The sequence below is a fragment of the Diadema setosum genome, chromosome 9 (assembly GCF_964275005.1).
Source record: "Diadema setosum chromosome 9, eeDiaSeto1, whole genome shotgun sequence".
Lineage (NCBI taxonomy): Eukaryota > Metazoa > Echinodermata > Echinoidea > Diadematoida > Diadematidae > Diadema > Diadema setosum.
Genome location: NC_092693.1, coordinates 27907026 through 27925249, shown reverse-complemented (window position 1 = coordinate 27925249; position 18224 = coordinate 27907026). Strand labels below are relative to the sequence as shown.

Sequence of the window (18224 nt, the reverse complement as noted above, 5' to 3'; positions counted from 1 at the left end):
CAATTTGTCAATCAGTTGCAATGAAAACATCTCGACGGAAGAATTTCATAAATTTGAATTCAAAGTTTATTCGATAAAAATAAGTTTTGAAATGGCTGAGATATCAAAAAACAGAGTGGTCCTAATAAACGGTGGGTCCCACCTTTTATTAGGACCATTTTGTTTTACTTTGGGGTTGTTTGTTTTTTTCATTGTAATACAAAATGGCAAAAGCTTAAGACCTGAATAATAAAGATTCTGGTAGTTCTTTATGTTTGTCTTCAAACACCATCATTCAGCATGTGTATGAGAGGATAGCAACTTATATGCCATGCACACCCATATACATATGGTGAAACAGTATGTATGATGACCATGAAGAGTTATTTTATTGTCCAAATCTTTATGGAAGAACCACAACTGCTTACAAACAACAGATGCTGATAGAAAAATTAGTCATTTGTTGGTCAGAAGGGTCTAGATCATGTATAGTAAGATTTTTTTTTTCTCAAATGAAATGCTTAAGCTCAATGTGAAAAGTGGTATACCGATTGCAGGTGGATGGGGGTTGTAGTTAGTGTTATAGAAGTTTGTCATGCTGGTATTGGAAAAGGCTTGAGCAATGAAGTAAAAAAAAAAAAACAGTGTACATGGGAAATGACAGCTTGCATCTTAGAAGGCAGTAAGTGAAATTATCAAAGTTTGGACTGTCAGAATATGTTTGTTGCCTCTGTGCTTAAGAATACATGACAACTTCAATATACGACATGACAGTAAAGACCATCACAGATCTTAGCAGAATTCCAATGAAGTTTCAAAACAAAGCAGCATGGTAAGTACTCCTTTAGAAGCTTGCAGGATATATAGTCTCTTTGGTGTGTCTTCTGTCAAGTTCAACATAAAGACAAATTGTAAAACAAACAGGTGGAAATAAGACAGCTGCAATATACAGACTCTTCATCAGAGGATAGAGTGATTGTTTCATGAAGTGGTCCAGCACTTAATACATTACCAAGCGACATTCTAGACGTCACTATTAATGACTTTTATTCCTATCTGAAGGCTCCAAAGAAGTTTGACCTAATGGAAATCATATCTAAATGTAGCAGTCAAATGGACCCCTAGTCATTGTCAATCGATGTGTTCTAACTGGAGCAGATGAAATGGGCAGCATGCATTCAAATATACTCTGTTAAGTGATGGATACATGACGTGCATGGTAAATGGATACATGCAAGCATTGTAATCAGTATATGAAAAAGACAAATGTACTTACTGCAAGGTCTCAGTGAATTAAGCGTGAAAGTACTTAGAGAATTTTTGGAGTACTTCCCTAAAGTTTGCTCTTTCTTTTTTCTTTCAATCTTTTTTTTTTTTTTGCACCATAACAGTGAAGTCAAACCCAATAGAATGGCAAAGGAGTGAGTGATACTGACAAATACCATGATTAGAAAGTTTTAGCCAAGAGAATGTGAACAAGGTCACCATAATGAGCAACTAAAAGCCCCCATCCCTACCCCCCATAAAAAAAAAGATAGATAAAAAGACTTGAAAACAAAGAACACCAACAAAACAAAAACAATAAAACATACTGGCCTTGGTCATGGTGGTCATGTGACCAATATTTCTTAGCAGTACTTCATCATATTTGGCTGTTATCTTTATTGAACCTAGAAATCACACAACACATTGATTCATCTTTAATGATATCTTTAATCTAATCATTCCCAGTCTACTTCTAGAAGGTCCCAGAAGATGTACAATGTGATAATGACCATTTATGAAGGGTCAGCGTGTCCAGTACTATATAGTCACATGACTAGCTAGATATGGATGTTGTGGTCCTGTGTACGTGATATCACCTTTCTTACCTCAAATGTCCTCAAAAGCGTAAACAGTTGTAAGAACCTAGAGGTGAATTCAAGAAGGATCATCTTTCTATACTAGACAATGGAGGAGAACTACACACAACTACCTTTATAGTCACCTGATCAAAATGGCTGTTTGTGTGCAAAAGTATCAATATGAGTGGGCTCTTATAGCATCGGGATTTTTCTTTTACAATTTGACAGTGTCTACTATTTCTTTTGAAGGATTTTCACTGATCTGCTGCTAATTGACAAGACTCCTTTCAGTGAAGGAAAATGAACATTAGATAATGGTTTCCTTCAACCCTTCCCCACCAGATTTTTAAATCTCAGAAGGATTCCATATGGTTTCCATAGACAATGGGTAGTAGGACATAAGTGAATAACACAAGCAGTGTTAAGTGTAGCTTTCATGGTGCAAATCTAGATCTACCTCTCATACATACCTCTTAGATATTTGATATCTAGTTACTTTTCTAGAATGTGTACATGTAGCATTTATGACACCTTTTTTTTTTGGGGGGGGGGATTTCATTGAATATGATAAAGCATAGGATAGTGAGCAAGTAATCTGCTATATGTATCTAAATGATTTCCAAGTATTATAGAGAAAAGAGGGTGTACCCATTCAAAAATTACAGAATTTTTCTCTTCCCACTTTGGCATATGATGCAATATCGTAAAACATATTTCACTCTGCCTCAGTTCATTTGCAGTTCATTTGCCAGTGTCTGATTTGATCCCTGATCAAGAGATTAATAGTATTTCCTTTTTTGCACTTGCTGATTTTACTCTTTCTGGCGGTGCATGCGGTGGACTGCTTCCCTTTGCCAGAGTAAGCGTTGAGTTTGTCACTACAGTCGGGCATCGCTCCAGCTTTCATCACCCCTATGCCTGGTGATCCAACGCTGTAGTCGGGTTATGCAATTCTGTTATCAATTCTGACTTCCTCCTCTTCTTCTGAGGCCGACTGCCAAATCTGATCAAAATTTGCATCCGCCATCAGCCATCGAGCTGATATTGGAGGAGTTGCAGACTTTCATGTTAAAAGCGGCCAAATTGACCGGCAGTCTACCAAAGTTAATCCGTCCTTCCTGGCACGATGAAAACAACTTCTGTCGGTTATTTTTTTTTTTATATTTTTGTCTCCCCAGTACTTTATACTCTTTCACATTTCCTGCACCACACTGGAATGTGGGTTCAAAGACTTGATGGAAATGTCATGGATTATCTAAACATGATACCATGATGTTGCACGCACAGAGTTTTTCATGCAGATAACAAAATATAGATATGACAAGCGATAAATTGGCAACAAGCAGCCAGAATGAAGGAATGAATACCTCAATTTGATAGTTTTTAAAGGAATTCATCATGACATGCCTAGGAATAATGTTCCTTGAAATCTACATTTTCTTCCTCACTCTTTTTGATTAAGAGTTATACTTGGGGCAGTAGATAAGGAAATATGAATAACCCATAGATGCCATATGAAAAGAACATTGTTTGGTCCAAGAAAAGAACCAGACAGATTAGCTGATTAGATCAGTATTAACCTATCAGTTTATCAATTGCTGTTCAGCAGTTCTTGACTTACAATAAAGCTCTTGGTTTTGGATTACTGAAAGCTGGAAGGTACATGTACAATGTATGTAGTGTTCATGGCTTCAGAAGATAAATATAAGAAATCCATTTTGCAGATAGACCAAAAATGGATTTGGACATCTTGATTTATCTGAGGATTATCAGAGCAGATGACGATTGATGTGGAACACTTTTGGGATTGAAAGTGAAGTAGCTGTCTGGATCAAGATACATCTCGGCATTACTCCTAGACGTTTTTCAAAGGGACTACAGTGTAAGGGTATGAAGAATGTTACTGTCTTGACATTTGAAGTAGTAAACTGAACCACCACTGACCAACTTTTGCATTATTTGATAGGCCTTTCCATGCTTGAGAGATGAATGATATTAAATGGGATGGAAGAGAAAAAGATGATTAATGACATCTTTGACAGTTTTAAAGGCAAGCAAGAGAGACACATACATTTACATGTACTCTTGTGTTATACTCATGGATTATATGGTAGTATATAGTGGGGCTAATATATTGATGACGTTTTGATTTGTACAAAATAGAAAAATAACAACCCAACCTCCATGTGACATCGTGCTTTAGTAGTTATGTTTCGTTATTGAGTCAAGTATGTTCATAAGAGAGAAAAAATTGATATTTGTTCTATATTGTATTGATAGTGTAGCTGAATATGGGCTATCCAGCCATCTTCTCGGATAGAAAGTGAACAAACAAACAAACAAATATACAATGTTATATTGAAATCAAATCACAAATCAATACATACATACACATGCGTAGATTTTAGTGTTTTCTTTATGAGCATAAAATGGAGTGCTGTTTTGTATTTTGAAGCCTCAGTGGTAGTTAAGGTCACCCGGCTATCTTCTGAAGGTAGCCAGACAGGTGATAATGGAATGGCTCATCAGTGGACTATGAATATTGCCTACTTAGAAAGCATTAGGTGATTCAGATTCTATGGCGGTATATTGAGGCCCATCATGACATTGGTTTGGGCATAATGTGACGATTGATGATGTGGCCAAGGTCACCATTACATAGAAGCCTTTGACTGCTGCCGCATTGTCGGCATGAAAACAAACTCACATAAGATCATATGTACATATATATGGCACCATGAAGGGCATATAGTGTTTCAGCTTCGTAGAATAGTCTGTTGTTTTTGTTTTCTCTAGGAAGTTTTGAGAACCAAATAATCATCATTATTAGGATGAAGTTATAGCTGTAGTAATCAGAATAATGCTCACATCAAGACTTGTGTAACATGTGAAATATCTGTGCATACACTGGCTGAATTATGAAGGGTGACATTGCATTGCTCACTGACACACACACACACACACACAAATCACAGGTAAATCAAGGGTAAGATGCTGAAAGTGTTGCTGTTTATGTATTAGCAACAGTGCTCACGAGTATTAGGGGAGTTGTAATTGGTAACATGAAGGTGATTTAAACTCTTAAAATCATCTTGTTTGAGTTTGATATTCATGAAAAATGCACTTTCTGAAATGCTTTTTTTTTTTTCAACATCATGAAAAGCCCAGCTATAGTAGTGACTGCATACAGAATTGCTTTGACTTGGCCAGTTATTTCTACTTTTACTAGCTAAGGACAGGTTGGAAGATTATTTTCAAACATCCTTTTAGAGAGGTTACAGTCTTTTAGAACACACACACACAAAAATAAATAAACCAGATTACATGTACTTTGAAGTCCAGATGATGTATGAATCTCCATCAGTGACAAATTTCCTGGAAATTGACATTTAAGTAAATGCATTATTAACATTAGTTTTAAGATGATGATATTTGTGCAAATCTGCAGACTTTCTGGGTTGTGTCATTCATTCCCTCATCTCTCCTTTCCATCTCCAAATCACGAGCCGATAATGTCCGTCTTTCTTCTAGAGTATGGCAGGACGGAAGGACGGAATTGAGGATTGGCAGGCGAGTGGGAGTTTTGCAGCGCTGCCTGTTTTTCCAAGCTCACTGCTCCCCAGAAAAAGTCCTCCGGCTCGTGGGGGTCCAGAGGGAGAGCTGAGGGTGTGGAGAGGTGCTCTGGGTACCCACCTTTTGAGCCAGGCCTGGGGCTTTCTTTAAAAAACTCATAAACAACAAAACAATAACAACAAAACGAGATGTTATTTTATAAAATTGAAAGCAAGAGCAATAGCAAAACATATTTGGCACTTCAGCCTCAAACAGGGAGAAAAAAATATTGTTTTGATGTGGATTCCACATTTAGCAAGGTAACTTTTTAACTTTTTCTTATTTTATTTATTTGTTTCATTATTGTGACACTTGTGATCTTGGGATTGCTGGAAGGGGCAACTCATTGTTCTGACATGTGCTCAACATGATTCCAACTTCACATTCCTGTATCTAAAGTATAACATTCTTTTATTAATCAAGGTAATCTTTTGTTGCATCTGTTCTTAGTTTCTAAAATCATCAGTGTCATGATTATGCAAACACTATAAATGGGGAGGGGGGAGTAGTAGAGGCAGTTGCCTCCCCCCCCCCCCCACATGCAGCTCTGCCAGAGTGTAGCATACATGAACAATCAACTGTCTTCCTCTATGAAGCAAGCAAAAATTACTGTGACACTTATTGCACTCTTTGTACATGATTAGCACTTTGGCAGTGGCAGATCTACAGGGGGGTTTCAGGGGTTTAAACACCCTCTTTGGGCTGCCAAGTAAGTGAAAAAAGAAAGAGCACACAAACAAACAACAAATACTTAATCAATTATTTTAAGACCAAAATGAACATAAAGGCACTTTTCTTGTCAAAAAATTGTCAATTTTTCAAAAATTACAATAGGGCCTACACTAACAATATACATTACTATATCTATACACTAATATTTACTTATGAGTAAATTTAGTGTATATCAAGATGGTAGCCTCGCGTCCTTGAGTGTGCCCCGTGGAACACAACTTGAGTAAACCTTTCATGTTTCCTTTTCTTCTATGCTTTCTAGTAATACAAGAATAATTTTTATTGCTCGAACAATGCGATCATGTTTAAGCCTTTAATGAATATATTTCAGACGAATGGCAAAGTGAGAGTGGCTCGCTCGCTCTGTCCGTACTTATAATAAAATGAATTGTTTGCATAAGTTATGATCATAGTCCTTCGCAATGATTTCAATGTTTAATTCCCTAGAAATTTGATTTGAATGCTCTATAAACTTTTATAAACTTTCATACTCTATTGTTACAACAAAGTCCCTACCGTGGGAAGGGGTATTCCCTTCCCACACCCTCCCCTGCTCGGTCGCTTCACTCCCTCGCCGTGGATCTCACACTGTCACATAAGATAATGTACCCCCGTATGTTATAATCATAGTCCTTCACCAAGATTCTTTCCACTGTTTAATTCCCTAGAAATTTGCTTTTGAATGCTCTATCACTATATAAACGCGACTTTTGTACTCCATTTTTACAAAAAGTCCCTACCGTGGGGTATCCCCCCTCCCACACCCCCCCCCCCCCGAATTATTTGGGCAAAAAAGAGGAAAAATAGAGCATGCAAGTATGCTTAAAATCTCAAGCTGGCAAACCCTTCAAATGAAAAATCTCCCTACTGTGGGAGGGGGATACCCACCTCCCACGACCCCCCCCCCCCCCTCGCTCACTTTGCTCGCTTGGGCTTGGTCGCTACACTCCCTTGCAATACCCAGCTCAGCCCCCTGAAAACCCCTCCTTGGAAAAAAGCTAGATCCGCCCCTGTTTGGGATGTTCCATTTAGTGCCAATACAGAAACGTTTGTTGCAATGTGTGGGAGGGTGCTGACCAATGCAGTAAATGCAAGTATTTTGTGACAAAATTATTGTCAACATGTTCAACTTTTGTTAACCCTTTATAAGCTATGCATGCACAACCTATGCACAAACTGTCGCCATCCCAGCGTGTGAGCAATGCAGGGCAGTACGTGTGGAAGTACACAAGCCAGTTAGAACAAGTCTCGTGACCAAAAAAGAGAGAGAAAAAAGTGATCACTGCAAATTGTCTTGGAAGTGAGTACAAATCTGTAAACATTATGTAAGTATGGCATAAACGTGACGTGCATTGCGTGTCCTGAAGATTAGGCATTTCGTAAACTATTCGTAAATTCAACATGACCAAAAACGTACTACGTGCCACTAAACAGCACGTACTGGCACGGCATAATGCGGGGGCAGTGTGAAAGCCAAATTCATGCAAGTGTCAGGGCAGCTGAAGATGATTAATATTCTCAAATGAGAGAGAGAAATTTCATATGTAGAAATCATTAACCTTTGAAAGCATCCTCATTGTCAGACAGCATACACCAGAAAATATTTTATTCTTAAAGTTCTATGATAAGTGTAATAGTGTATTTTTGCTGTAGACGAAAATGCAATTCCAGACTTGATATTCTTAAAGTTAGGAATAAAGTTGCCTCGGACTTGCATATGATAAGTTGATATGTAGAAGTCTCTTTTCCTCAATTAGTCTGCAGAAAATTTGGATAAGATATCTGCATGATTGATTATAGTTGTAAATATATATGAATCTACAATTCTTAAAGGTACACTTTACCTTTTGGAGCAGTGATTTTAAAGATAGTCAAGATATCACATTTGATGCGTAGGCCTATGTTTGTTGTACCACAAAACATCCTACCATATAAAATTTTCACTATAAAGCCTATAATATAAGGAGATATCAATATTTTTCTCAATAAACCGTAACTGTTGACAATTTAGTCTGGAAATATAACTATTGTTCACATTTTGTATATTTAACAATACTTAACATCAATTTTGCTGATTCAAATTTTTACAGTGGTTGTTTCTATCCCTAACTCATATTTTAGAATTATTTTAAAGCACTAATGCTTGGTTTTTGTTTCATCTGTAAATGGTAAATTATGCCTTTAATCTGCAGTTTGTTGTGTCCAGATTTATGTAAAGCTTTCCTTCCCATTAATTTGTGGAACACAGGTATTTCTTGTGTGTGTTTCTTTGTAAATCTGTTGCTATTGCTTCAGATTATGTTTGTGTTTTTGCCTTCTAGTAGAACACATGATCATGTAGCATATTGATTGTTTCCAGCTGTTTACTTGGAAATGGTCTTTGAACTTTTTTTTTCTTGTGGCTGAGACTAGGTATGAAATGTAAACATGAGATTAGTTTCACACCCATACCTGCTATGTAGGGCATGATCAATGATGGTGAGCTCCATATCCTCCCTCTCTGCTTTTCCTTAAAGGACAGGTTCACCTTCATAGACATGTGGGTTGAGTGAATGCAGCAATATTAGTAGAACACAACAGTGAGAGTTTGAGGAAAATCAGACAGTCCGTTCAAAAGTTATGAATTTTTGAAGTTTCTGCTCAGTCACGGCTTGATGAGAAGACTGCCATAGCTTGTGATGTCACGTGAGTACAACAATATAAAGAAAGTGTAAAGAAAATTCAACATATTTTCACTTTTCTCGCATAACAAAAGAACACTTGACTTCTCTCTTTCAGAAGGCAAGGGGAATAATATTTCCCTTAACATGCGTCAGTAACAAGTCGAAAAATGTGCACTTTATTCAAAAATAAAGTAGTACTACACTGTAGTAGTCTCCTCATTCAGCAGTGATTGCGCAGATACTTTAAAAATTCATAACTTCTGAACGGATTGTCAGGTTTTCCCCAAACTTTCACTGATGTGTTTACTAGTATTGTTGCATTCACTCAATCCACATGTATATGAAGGTGGACTTGTCCTTTAACATCCCACTTTGTGAACATGTGGGGAAAATCAAAGAGAAAAGAAAATCATCTCCTGCATCTGTACCACCATTTGACAAATTTGTGCATTATCTTAAAGGGATGGTATAGTTTTAGTTGAGAAGGAGCTTCAGGTTTTAACTTTTTTTGTCAGATAATGAAAAACCTTTCATGAAGTATGAAAGAGCATGCATTTCTAAGAGGAATTAAAGATGAAAATTGGTTTTGAAATTACTGAGATGTCTCCCCCCCCCCCCAAAAAAAAAAAAAGAAAGAAAAAGTCCTAATGAATGGTGAGACCCACCTTTTATTAGGATCACTTTGTTATACTATATGTTTTGGGATATTTAAGCAGTTTCAAAACCAATTTTTAACAACCTAACTTGGAGTTCCTCTTAGAATTGTGTGCTCTTTAATATTTCATAAGTGGTTCCTAATTATCTGACAAAAAGATAAAAGCTGAACATTCATAAATTGATTATACAGAGCTGCCAACTAGTACTGATTTTCAGTTATTTCTACTGAAATTGGACAAGAATACTGAAGGTTACAAGCAAATTACTGTTGATTTTAGAAATCAATGTCTGTGATAAATTCTATAACACTGTTAAGGATTACTGATTTTCACTCAAAAAAGGTGCAAATTACTGATTTTCAGCCATCATAGTACTGAAAGGCTTTTACAAAAGTTGGCAGCTCTGATTATACCAAGGAGGTTCAAGAGAATGGAGTCACACCTGTCTTATTTCCTTTGCTGAACGTTAGATGCCGCCGCTCAGAGATATTTAAAGCATGTGCCAAACAGGATCTGCCATGCAGATTGGAAGACAATTGACTCGTGTCTCATTGCATAATCACCAGCCACTTTCTAAGGAAGATATGTCTTTGTGATGGTAATTGCTTTTCGCTATCCCTTCTTATAAATGGTAGGTGACACAGACACAAGGATGTGCGAATAGAAATTCAGCAAAAAATGCTGAAATAAAGATGAAAATTACTCGACTGGGCATACCCGGGCACTAATCTGCTATATCTATCAATAAAGAATTATACTTGAAGATTATTCCATGTTAGTTTTATTTGTCGGAATTAAGCGGAAAAGTGATAAAACCAGCTTTCCAGGATGGTACAGTTGTAAACATTTTCACATGATACAGCTCTGATTTACACTTTTGCACAAATTTCTGGACAGGATTCACTTTTGTTTTACTTGCTTTAGCATTAAGTGAAATTTCATTTCATGTAATAAATAAATGAGCAAAATACGGCCAATGTTATTTAAACGTTCAAAATTAATCTTAGGTTGCTCAGCAAGACGGCGGCTTCGAACATCGATCATCAAAGGCACAAATGCACCTGTGAAATTCTTTTGTACATCAATAGAAATCTGACAACTGTTTGAATAATTACAGCCAGTTGGAACTACAACTCTTAAACCTCCTTGATTATACTGGGTACAGAGTTTCAGAATTTCAGTGATTAGGATGAAAAATAAGAATGTTTTCAAAATTCATAACAAATCACAGTGAATGAGGATGATGGCATTGCAGCTTCACATAAGAATGCATGATTGAGTGCTCAAGGAAGCAGAACAGAAGAAAAAAGCATGCGCAAATTCCACACAGGTGAACTTGTTAGGCAAGTGGTATTGTAATGGAATTACATTGCTGCATTACTGGAATATGTGAGCCTCCCTATGTAATCAACCTTGTTCAGTGTATTTTGTGTAGGGGTTTTCAGAGTATTGGTTTATCTGCTCAAGGACCACAATAAATTCCCCAAATATGTACATAGCACTATCGATTTATGTTCTGAATGATGTGAAATTAAGTGAATTGTTTGGAATACCCCTGGAAGTTGGATATCTGCAACCTGCCCTGCTTGTGTGTCACATTTGATATATCACACCAAGTGTAAGGAGATATCATTGCTACTGACATAGATAACTCTCAGCTTACACTGAGTATGCATGCTTTGTGTTCATTCTTTTTTGGCAATTCAGACATATTTCTTAAAAATGATGATGAGTTTTCTCTATAAACTATGCTGATAAACTTTTACTGTTTTTACCATAAAGTCAGATTGGAGTCATTTTCTGAGATCAATAAGCAAGTGTTATTATATTAAAAGTAAATCTTTAGATGGAAGCTTTGAGTATGATAGATTTCTTATTGTCACTGTTGTCATTGTAGCTACCATATTTTTTTTTTTCACATTAGATTACAGCATGTATCAACATTGATCTTCTATTGTGATATCCTCTTCTCTGAAAAGTATTAGAAATGACACATTCACATGGCTCTATTACTGAAATTGTTTGTGATCACAAGATTTACTGAAGCAAAGAGTCGGTTGGTTGGTTGAAGAATGTGAATAATTTATAACAATTTCTCTCTCCAGCTTGATTTTACTTTTCATATGTTTTCTAGCTCCCAACCTGTATAAAAAAGGGGAAAAAAAAACCCAACTGGTCACTGTAGTGAGATGTATCCAAAAATATCATAAATGACTTTTATAATTAGTCTTCACTCATGCAACCATGCAACGTTGAAGTGTGGATCTAAATATAGTAGAGGGGTAATTAATGGATATATGGTGATTGTGGGATTTTCTATTTTGATCTCTTCTGTACTGCTTCACTGCATTGTGATTGAATGGCATGTTCTCTTCAATTTACCTCATTTAAGCCGGAGAACGGTCTTGATAAGAAAAATGTTTGTTAATGATTGATTAAACATTAAATGTGAATGCAGCACACTTTGATATTTGGTGGGCAAACCAAGAATAGTGTCAAAATTCATTAAAAAAAAGAGAGATATTGTTGTACACAAGTTTTTGAAGGGCCATAATGACTTACTTTTACATGTAAAAATACTAATATGTGGACTGGATGGAACTTATTATTTGCAGGACTTTTCAAATATGTTTTGCTGTTAATAAAACATTGGTCTGTACTTCTGTCAAATCCTTTTTTTCTCTGTCTGAGATAGGAAATTTTGACATACCAAACTCAGCTGATATATTTCTGATTCTGCAAAACTCTTTTTGAGGTTTAAAGAAGGGGCAAGTTATTTCCACGGGGCACTTAGGGTTTTGAAACTCTGACTCAAAGAAGAGGACTCAACAACAGACTTTTGCATTGCAAGTAAAGTTTTTGTTACTACATGTACCAAAAGTATGATGTTTCAAAATAGTTGTGGGGTAGAAGGCTAATGAACTAAAGAGGACAATTAAAATGATGTCAACATATACTTAGGATAGCTGTTGCTCATGGTTTGCAGTTTATACAGTTGCCAAAGATACAAGACAGCTACCATGGACTGATTTGGAAAAGAATTCAAAGTGAATATTCACATTCTGCTATCAAGAGGTGTCTTTTGACTGATGGAATTAGAGAAATATAAGGGTAGGGCAGATATAAAAAGATGAGAGAAAGAAAGAGAAAAGGAGACAGAAGCTCTTGTGAATGAGGCAAAATTCCTCTATTTATAGGCTATGGGATGCACACGGACAAAAATGAAACATGAAATGGCCATTAAGTGTGACTACAAATAATGAGGATCAATTCCTGAATGGCTAAAAAGATGAAACTTGAACAAGAGAGAGATAGACAGAGAAAGAAAGAAACTGCAAAAGAGAAATAAAGTGAGTGAGGGAGAGAGAGAGAGAGAGAGAGAGAGAAGGACAGAACTGATGTAGGGATGGTGTCAAAAGGAAATGCAATCTCCGGTGGAATCATTTAACAAGATTCAAAGATTGATCCCAAGTTCCTCTAAGGGGTCAATTTCCACAGGAAATTGAGGGAATCCAGGAGAAACATGACAGAATCCATGTCCGACTCTTCACCAGCCATTTGACTGTCATGGTCCCTCGCATTTTATGGAAAAAATTTCTCTTGCTTCACCCCTTCCCCTCCCCCACCCCCACTCCCACACACACCCATGCATACACACCCCACCCAAGCTCACAGTCACCAACACCATCCCTTCAAATACATGGCAGTCGCAAACATGCAAGCGGGGTGACCAGTAGGGGACTTCTTAAAACTCACCTAGGTACCTTTGTATTCAAACAAGGCACTGATAGGCAGGTTTTAAAAAGTTTTTTTTTTTCATAGTCAGTGTGTGTTTTGTTTGTTTTTACTATCATTTTTTGTTCTCTTTTGTTTTTGTTTTTTTTTTGGGGGGGAGTCTTCTCAATCTGAATAAGGCATTATGTTGAGTGGCATCCTTGCCTTCTCGTCTGTGACAAGGCATCTGGGTGAGTTTCAACAAAGCACCAGTGAGGTAAATTTTGAGTAGCCACCTTCCAGCCTTCTCATTCTAAAGAAGTCATCTTGGCAATTTTGAACAAGTCTTAAAGACAATTTTTGAGAACTCACCTTCTCAATAGCTCCTTGTCTTTGAGCATGGGGCCTTGTTCAGTTTCAGTCAGTTTCTCTAGCTCCTCATTGAAGCCTCTGTACCTTTGCATCAGTGCACTCCTGGACAGGGAAAGGTCATGCCCCAAGAACTTTGCGCTATTATTTGACTAGTTTCAGACAATTATTGTGTTATGGCTATGGCTTCAAGTGGTAGCACTGTGAGCTACAGGTGTAGGATTTGCAGAAACGATGTATTTGTAATCTGTATGATCATATCCTTCTTGTTTTAGGAGAAATGAGAACTGTCTTTGGTCACAAGAGAACATGAAGGCTGAGATTTCCTCCCTCCTAAGATTTTCTAAATGAAGCAAAATCATCAGACTGAAAGTTTCTGGCATTTTAAGGACAGACTCAGTGTAGAGCACTTAAGAATGTGTCATTTCCTAGTCAATACAAAACTCAGTCCATTGATTTTCGATATTTCTTGACATTTTTAACTCAATCAACTGAGAAACCAGCCGCCTCTTTGTCTTCCTTCACAGAGATCTCCAACAACACCTGTGGCAAGTAAAGGAAGGACTATAAACTTGATATAGCGATGGTTGCAATCGCTTCTCAACATTTTCCAATGTTCTCCCTGAGGACCCTCAGAATAAGAAGAAAATGATTGATTTTCTTTTGTGTGTGTTTCCCACTCCTGTCGATGCTGTAAACTTTCAAGCATTGATCAAAGGGATGTGGTGTCGGTTGAATTTCAGCCTGCGTACGGTGTAAAATCCGTCTAGCAGTTGTCGCTATTGATTTTTGTACTGCGTGTCCCATTACTGCCGCAAACCAGGAGCGACAAGGCAGTGTCAGATTCTGACGAGGCCATTACCGGTCAAGTGGATTACCCACAGCGGCACGTGGCGCGCATTCCAATGCGAAACAAAATGTTTGACACTTGTTTTAAATACTCTTCAGTGAGGGGCTGGCACCATGAAATTGCATTCAGGAGGAGCGCAGCAAGAAAGTGGGGGAAAGGGATGGTTACCTTGTGACGTGCGTGAAAGGAGAACGTGGAGCCGACAAATCAAGGGGAGAAAAAAAAGTCAGTTGAGGTGTTTGTGTTGACTTCCAGAGAGAGTGAAATTGAAATATCACAAAAGGACATTGCCACTCACTTTAAACACTACCAGCTTCTTCAAAAGTTGTTTGTTGAGATGCTTCTACTTCATTTTCTCTCGTGAAAGAGTGGGATTAAAGTTTATGAGTGTTGTTATTATCTAGTAGGTGAAATTTATATTTCAAGGCCAAAAATCCATCTGGTGATTGTATTTTATCTCCACAAAGTTTGTCTTATTTTGTTCAAATTAGATTTTCAAGATTCTAAGATTTTATCAAGTAAGGTCCATCTTACTGGTAAAGATCTGAATAGGTTGCAGAATTTTGCTGAGTTATGATGTACAAGGTTTTAGAATGTATGTTATTCTTTCAGGGAAAATCCTGTGAGAGAGTAAAAACAAAAACAAAGCCCAGAGCTATTTTAGAAAAGAATAGACAATAAATAAAGTTACAAAATTGTCAATATGTAAGAGTTTGTAGAAACCAGACAGTTAAAGTGACAGTTTACGTTTGGGAGCAGTGATTCCATAACATGTTCGAATTACCACGTTTGATGGGTATGTATGGTTCAAGACGATGTAAGCACTGACAATACATTGATATTGATATTGATATGAAAAGACCAAATTAAGAATTAGGGCTCCTACATTTGTTGCCTAATTCTGTTAACTGTTGTTCAACTATACCTTCTATCATGATGTACTTGTATCTTCAGTCTGTTTGCTTTGATGTACAATTGTAAAGCGCCTTGAGCATTTAATCAAAGTGGAAAACGGCGCTATAGAAATTGTATGTATTATTATTATTATTATTATTATCATTATTATTATTATTATTATTATTATTATTATTATTATTATTATTATCATAGGCTACTATAACAGTTTAGCAGTTTGCGTGCAAACATTATTTGGAAATATGAGTGTTTACTAGTAAGCACACAATGTTTCATACTCACTCTGTTCTCCATCAAATATGACACGTTTGTTACTGTTAGCAGCAAGGTAATATGCTATCTATAATTTCTTATTGCAACTAAAATTTGGAAATTATGTTACATTTATTATGTGACATGCAATTTTTCATGCCTGACAGTATAAAATGACAATCTCATACAGACCAGGTGATCAGTTGTGATCAATGTCATGTATAGTCAGCCCTGTTAAAACAACGATTTGGCAAGTTTTTCTTCAGAATTGAAAATTCTTTCAATAAATAATTAACTTCTATTGTCCTTTGAAGGGTCTTGAGACATTGATTTAATGATTTATTTTTTTTTTATTATTGAAAGATTGATTTTGTGGGCATATATGTATTGTGTGTGTGTCGGGGGGGGGGGGTGGTGTACTTGATCTGTTGCTCTTAATGAGCAAAGGCATGTCTGGATATGGAGCCTCAATCCCAGTGATTAAGTGCAAAGACACTTGACCACAAGGCTTGACATCGGTCAACCTCATGCCACACTTGATCCACCATCCTCTCAAGGTGTCAAACTGGTTTAGGTTGAGATGGACCCATCTTGGTGTTGACCCCAAAGATTTTGTCAGGCAATCTCTCGAATGCTGGAAACCATGCAATCTGTAGTGACTTGGTGTTAATAAATAAACCACAGCTTTAAACAGAGATTTATTATTGGCAGTCATGGCTTTCTCTCCATCATCTCAAGCATTCTGCACCCTACATCAATATTTCATACTTGTATTTGTACCGCAACTCGTAATAAAAGTGTTGCACTTCCCCAGATGTATAGTGCATTACCAATGTGGGCATGTTAATGCTGATGTAACATATGACTATTTAATGATAATTGCCTCAGTTATGTCAGACCTGATTTTAACAGGAGTAGAATAGCAAATGGAACTCCTTATCTGCATAAACAAGATTAACCTGAATCTATCAAAGGAAGAGGAACTGACAGTTATGAGAGAGAAAGTGAGGGGTGAAGAGAAAAACAGAAGAATTCTAAATGTCATAACAATCTGTCATATTTCATCTTCTCTGTGTGCTTTCTGTTAATGGATAGAGATTGCCTGTTTTATTTAGCAGTATTGGTCATGACAAAGTAGAAGTAAATGGTACAGTCTTGTAGCAGTATTAGACATCTGTCAATGAAGTAAAACACCCATTCCAAGCAATCTTTGTGCTCTTCTTGTGATACAACTGATTATACATTTTACATCCACTCATCATATCCTTTCAGAAAATTCTGGATCCAGATGTTAGAGTGGTTAGTCCACGAAATAAAATAACAACTGATAAAATGAATGCAAATAGCTTAAAATTATGTGCACTATTCTTGTGCTGCTATGATCCAGACCAGAACAGCTCAAGATGAAAGCACAATACTAGAAAGCATTAATACATTCTACAACTTGTCCAGATAAGCCCTGTCAACAGTCACTTGGATTCCTGCATGGGCAGTGTGCCATGTATTTTGTAGTGTTTGTGATATGTGCTGATAGAACCTCACTATAACAAATCTAAAAAAAGAAGAAAATTTTACTTCACAGATCTTGAAAAAAAAAACCTGTTGATACCGCCATGTTAAAAGTCAGTTAAGAGTGTTGTTTCCTTGAAGATGAAGGGACGCTGGATTAGGTATGCTCCAGATCAAAGAATGATCTTGATGTTAGGATGGTAGTGGTGGTGGTGATGATGATGATGATGATGATGATGATGATGATGATGATGATGATGATGATGATGATGATGATGATTGTGGTAGTGGTGGTGATGATGGTATTAATGGTGAGAATGGTGGTAGTAGTAGTGATGATGATAGTGGTAGTGGTTGTGAATGATGGTAGTAGTGGTTATGATGATGGTGGTGATAGTGGCGATTGTGATGACGATGGTGATGATGATGATGATGATGATGATGATGATGATGATGATGGTGATGGTGATGGTGATGGTGATGGTGGAGATGATGCTGGTGGCCGTGGTGATAATAATGATGATAGTGGTGGTAGTGGTTGTGATGATGATGACAGTATTGGTGATGATGGTGGTGGTCATCCAGAGTGATGATGACGGTTTTGGTGGTAATGATGGTGGCAGTGGTAGTGATGAATTCCACTTTCATAGTAGTGAGGATGATGGATATGATGGTGATGGTGATGATGATGATGATGGTGATGGTGGTGATGATGATGATGCTTACTCCTGCCCATACTCCTCAGAGTCAGAAAAAATAGGGATGGGTTGTAAGAGGGTGTCTTCAAGGAGAGAATAGGATATCATCTTTCATTCCTGAAAGTGGAATTCATTTACAAATCCCATAGGTGGTGGAGATAGCTCTCCCACTCTTTGATTGCACGTCAGGGGGCTGGTCACGATTGTTAAAAGCACTGGAGTAGAAATATGAGACATCACAGTCATCCACATATTCCATACAGAATCACATCCTTTCTGGTTCAGTGACTGATGACTGATATCTGCCATAGAATGTAGCATTAAGATTTGCATGCATGGAAGCACATTAAAAGAGCATGAAGAAAATTGGGGGGGGGGGGCAAACTACATCTTCAAGTTTCTTTATTCTTCCATTTGTCATGAGATGATAA

The 18224-nt window shown here is 37.1% G+C and overlaps 1 protein-coding gene across 1 annotated transcript in view; it reads left to right on the top strand.

The window, feature by feature from the left end:
- The window catches only part of LOC140233174 (scavenger receptor cysteine-rich domain-containing group B protein-like), a 37920-nt gene that overhangs the window by 2243 nt on the left and 17453 nt on the right, over nucleotides 1-18224 (top strand). The window lies entirely within an intron of this gene.